Here is a 6,000-nt window from a genome sequence, read left to right as displayed (position 1 = left end):
TTGATTTTCAACTTACATGTATTTCAAGGAATTAAAGGATCTGGCACGGTATGGCACGTTTTCCCGCTGCACTAGTACGAGGTCATCCGGGTTTAGGGAATGTGACTCTTTCCTGGACAAGTCACAGTCCTTAAACTGTGTTTATGTTATGATATGGTTGTGTTTGTGAACAATGTTTATGTTGTTAGGGTATGTTCCGTTAAAACAATGTTGTTGTTTTTGGATTTTAAAACTTAATTGAATGGATGATCTTGCATGGTTTTTATTCATATAGCTTTGTTATGGTTAAGCTATGGTATTAAGAAGTCACACCAAATTAACCACGCTTCCGCAAAGCCAGGGTGTGACATTTCACCACCACATTTGTCCATTTTCTAAGCTTCATTCAAGTGTTGGAAGAAGGATCAAAGGTGCTTGTAGTTGTAGATCATCAAGAGCTTTCATATATGACTTTCATCATTCACTTTCACCATCTTTTCACTAGAGATTCTTCCCTAGCCTTTGAGCTAGGTGTAAGTCTTTGATCTATCTTAGTTCATTTCTATTTTGTGTTGTTAAAAGGATGTAGTATGATGAATATCACAAGAACACTAAAAGGGTTAAACAAGAAACATGAACATAAGGTTTACATAAAGATGAAATGTGATGAAGTGATGTCAGTATGAAGTTGTTTTGATTTTGTTGTTGATTACTTGATGATTTGCTTGTTAATATTGATGTTAAATGTCATTGTTGATCACTAAACATGATAACGGAACAAATAAAACTTGCGTTAGGACACTATAAGCTGAAAACAGCTTCTGTCCGAACATTTACAGCCAACTTCAGTTGGCTGTAAACAGGTCGATATTTAACGAAAAACTGATTTTCTTGAGTCTATAACGTACTATTTAGAAATACGGTTCTAATGGCACTAGAATCATAATTTTTGGACTTCGTTTGCTATTTTTAAAGGGGTCGTTTTTCACAGCAGCAAAAGCTGCATTTTTACTGCTGAAAATATGTGTTATGTTTTTCGTCATAACTTAAAATCTGTGTAGAATTAGGTCATGAAATTTCTACTGTAGATGGACACTGATGTCATTGTAATTCTTCCACTGGAATTTCATCACTCGGACTCACAATTAATTTTAAATGAATTTTTCCGTGGACTGCAGTCAGAAAGTGACGAATCTGATTGTTGTTCGGTAAATGATTTTTTTATAAAATATTGGTAATGAATTGGATCCCGAGATTTTTACACAATAATAATTGGATCGTTTAAGACCTTCTGTAAAAAGTTGGGAATTTTTGGGGTAAGTTAACTATTTTATTAAAATACCCGAAAACAACCCAGTTTTGGATATTAAAGCTGAAATGACATAAGTAGTAATTTGCGTGTCTAAATGTCGAGATGTTATCTGAGGATGATCTAACATGTTATATGTCAATGAAAGTGTTATGTGCAATGTCGTATGTTTGCTTATAAATAGGAATAGATGGGTAATTTTATATGGGCGTGAACTGTTAAAGTGATTGCTTGTTATGTGGTAGATGCATGTAGGAATTTAGTGCTTATTTGAAGTCACTAATAAACTAAGTGGAAATCATACTAGGACGTGATTGGCCAACCTTGACTATTAGCTATTTTTGAGAGTCAAACCGAGCAACCAAAGGTGAGTTCACACACTTTCTAAGGTATGGGATTCCCGATGGTTGGGAATGGGCTAAAGAATTAAAAAGGAACCTACATATCCTCCTTGGGTAGGATATGTACCGCCATCCTCCATAGGTAGGATGCCAATAATAATCCTGCGTATTCTCCTTGGGTAGAATACGTACGTTCATCCTCCTTGGGTAGGACAACAACCTTAAAACTTACTAGACAAAACTCTATCATGAAGTCCCTCATTTTATATCGACTTAATCACCGAGGTCAATGGCGAGCGGGTCATTAGTTAATAGCGCTATTAGGTTTAACAAACCTCACACCGTGTCGTTCGGACGGGCGTGTACTAATGGACTATGGCAAACTGTCAATGATGATAGACATTGACATAGGGCACAACTATTGTTCGTTAGTTGTCAATATCTTAACAGTCTAGTACTTCACATGGGGAAGCCCCCACTAATTATGGATATGGTTTGGTTAATAAAGAAGGAACTGGTTAATCATACTTTCAACTATGGGGTAACCCTCACGACAATTAAGCCAACAAAAGACAAACCATGTTTTCGGAAACAACTTAACACTAAACAACCAACCGTGAACTCACTCAACTTTGTTGTTGACCCGTTGTTACATGCCTTGTTAGTGCATACATCTATCGACTTCGTCTTGTATCGAGTCTTGTACTAGATATGTTAGATCAGGGCATGTTGTACGAGAAAATAGGAGATTTATGTGTATTTTAAGGTGATTCCGCTTGAAAGTAACATGTACACTTTCAAGCGAAATCAGGTAGTTGTTATTCCGCTTGAGTGGACAAATGAGCAGATTTCGCTTGAATGGTGATTCCGCTTGAGCATGTTCAAGCGGAATCAGAACACTATAAATAGGGCATAGGTCGTTCGAGTGAAATCAGTTGTAATAGTTCCTGAAAATGATACCGAGGTGCTGCCGGTTTGATTCTTGCGTGTAATCAGTGTTATATCAATCTAAAAGGTGTTTAAAGTGAAGTACAAGCTGTTTCTAAGTCAGTTTCTTAGTTTCCGCCTCTGAAACTGATCAAAACTTCTCTGAACGACTCGTTCGGGTCACGCACACGATCCTACAAGTGGTATCAGAGCTCAGGAGGAGGAGTTCTGCAGATTACAACAGTTTTTCATTGTGTTTTCTTACTTCTACACCTTCTTTCTTCAATAGAACAAATTTTCACGGTTAAAATCAGCTCAATTTCTCACAGATTGTGTAAAAGTGCATTTTAACAAAACCTTGAAAGATTTAGACCAAAATTCGCATTAAAAGTGACTGAAATGGACCTTAGAAGTGATTCCGCTTGACCGAACATTTTGTGATTCCGCTTGAGTTTGAGATTCAACTTGGCTGATTCCGCTTGAATTAGCCTGATTCCGCTTCAAAGTCAGTATTCCGCTTGAAAAGATTCAAGCGAAATTAGTGATTTTACTCCAAGTAGATTCCGCTTGAAAGTTGGTTGTGATTCCGCTCCAACCGGTATTCTGCTTGAAACTGTTGTTTGGAGATTTCGCTTGAAAGGATAGTTTCGTATTCCACTTGAACTTAAATTGGGTTATTTCGCTTGAAAAGTTGCTGTTTTTGAAAAATTGATTACCGAATCATGAGTGAAGAATTCTACAACGCGTTCGCCACATCACCGACTACTCCGGCTTCCATTGCTCAGAACATGAATTTGGAAAACGAGACTAGAACTTTACAAAAAGCCCCCGGAGCTTATGAGCATAGAAGAGTATTATGGATGGAAAGATAGATTCTAAAACTGGGTTCAAGCTAACCATTTGAGGTCATGGGAATGTATTTTGAAGAAGTATGTTCTACCACGTACAGATCTGCAAGTTATAAAAGAAATCTCAGAATTTACTGACACAAAGCGAGACATGTACAAAGCTGAAAAGATGATGATTAGTTTGCTTCAGCAAGCCATCAAAGAAGACATCTTTGTGTTACTTCAACATGACAAGACCTCAAAATCAATCTGGGATGCTCTTAAAGTCAAGTTTGAGGGTAGTGAGAATATGATTAAGAGTAAAAAGGCACTGCTTAAGAAAGAATTTGATCCTTTCATTAGTTTGCCCAGGGAAGATACAAAGAAGATTATTGAAATATATTGCCACTTAGTACGATCCATGTCGATGCTAAGCATAACCAAAGATCGTGAAGAATGGGTCGACAAGTTAGCTGATGCTTTACCGCAAAAAGAGTGGGGTACTTATTTGATGATCTTGAAGAACACTAGGGTATATGATGGGTTAACAATTTCTCAGTTCATTGAGAAGATTGAAGGTCAAGATATGGAATAGCAAAAGATTGCAAGGATGAATAATCCGAGTGGTCAACAAGACGTGAAAATGTATTACAAAGGCAGTGTTCCTGAAGCTGAAAGAAGTCCAAAGATTCAAACTGCTTTTAGTGCTGGAGACTCACCTGAAAAAGTTGATCAAAATTCAAACAAAAGCTGTGATTTTTCTTCATATCCGAGTGTTGATCCAAAAGATGCAACATCAAGCTTTTAGCATCAAAGTTCTAAAAGTGGAAATGGTTATGTGATACAATGCAACGTTGCTTGGAATCTTCCTGATGGTCAAAGTTTCTCTGAAGAAGTTGCGAAAGATCACATGGCATTACTTGGTTCCGTGCTACTATCCTATGAAGGCTTGGTTGCAGGGAGGATCGGGAATCCTATGCTGACAAAAGAGGATTACGATCAGATAGACGCTGAAGAGATGGAGCTCATGGACATCAAATGGTGTCTAGCTAGTGTCCTGAGAAGAGCTGAAAAATTCAAACTGATTACTAGAAGAAATGACTTTCTTGATGCACATGTTTCAACTTTGGGTTTTGATAAATCTAAAGTTACTTGTTTCAGATGCATGGAGAAAGGTCATTTCAAGAGGGAATGCAAGAACAGAGAAGCTAGTGAAACAAAGAATCCATTCGGAAAAGATGATTACTACCGGAAAGCCATATATCAACAAGTTGGTCAACAACAACAAAAAGAACCACAAGTGGCTCATGGTAGAAAAGTGATAGAGGATTCAAAGAGAGCATGTTTGGTGAATCAAGATCAAGAAAATTTTAACTGGAACAAATACATTTCATCCGACAGCAAAGCATGCCTAATCAATCAAGATGATGAAAGGTTACCTGAAGGCTTTAGCTGGGATATGTTTATGGATGAGAAAGGAGAATTTAAAGCTTTCGTTGCCAAGATAGTGAAAGAACCAGATATGTTTACAGAATAGATGAAATCTATTGGAGTCAGTGTGAAAAATGAAGATGAAAAATCTGTTTCATCAGAAGAATGCTCACGGAGTTCAAATGAAAGTTTACAAAGTGATGAAAGTTCAGAAAGAGAAGCTGTTTTTGATCAGACACCTTCTGATTCTGGTTCTTCGGATGAAAATTCTGAAAAGTCAATTGAGTTCGATCAATCACCAACTGATGACAGTAGTGATGATAAAGAAGAAAAACATATTAATGTTGCAAAATCTCATCTATCCCCTGAAAGTTTTCATTTTTATTTTGCAGATTGCTTGAAAAAGTTGAAGGAGAGAAGAGCAGCAAAAGAACAAAAGCAGATGAAGTCTGAAAGTGTTGCTCAACAAGATGAGACAGTTCAAAATGAAGAAGTTAAAAGTGTTGCTGAGGAAATTGTTGAAACAAAGAAGGAAATTGAAGCAGAAAAGGTGATTGAAGTGGTGAAAACAATTGAAGTAGAAAAAATTGTGGAGGTCATCAAGCCTTGCTCAAAGTGTTTTAAACCTTGTAAAGAATGTGCAGCAAAAGACGAAAAGTTGGCTGAGTATGAGAAGATGAAAGAACAATTACTGTTCAATCTCAACTACGTGAAAGAATCTTATGATGTATTGAATAGAACAGTAATTGGTCTTCAAAAGACAAACTCTGAAAGAGAACAAGCATTAACCATGATGAATGCTGTGATGATGACAAAACAAAAGGCTATAAATTTCTATATCGAAGAAAGTGCAAAGTGGAAGCAAGAGTTGGAGACCGAGAAAATTGAGAATAAGAGAATCAGACGCTTATTACAAAGTTATTCTAGTTCTGATTATCTTATTGATCGAATTTATCCACCTGTTGCAGGTTTCGAAGCTTTTCAAGATGACAAGCCAAAGAAGAAGGATACTGGTAAGAAACCGTGTGTTAGCTATAACAAGTGTCCGCCTCCGATCTGGGAAGGTTATTCTCCCAGAAAACCAAATGAGGAGCAAGTCGAAAAGGCAGTCAATATAAAGTTAAAAACCAACACAACTGATGATTTACCAGAAAACATTGACGTCACGTTTACATCGTCTGACACT

Source organism: Helianthus annuus, chromosome 2 (assembly GCF_002127325.2).
Source record: "Helianthus annuus cultivar XRQ/B chromosome 2, HanXRQr2.0-SUNRISE, whole genome shotgun sequence".
Taxonomy (NCBI): domain Eukaryota; kingdom Viridiplantae; phylum Streptophyta; class Magnoliopsida; order Asterales; family Asteraceae; genus Helianthus; species Helianthus annuus.
This window is presented reverse-complemented; position numbering follows the sequence as displayed.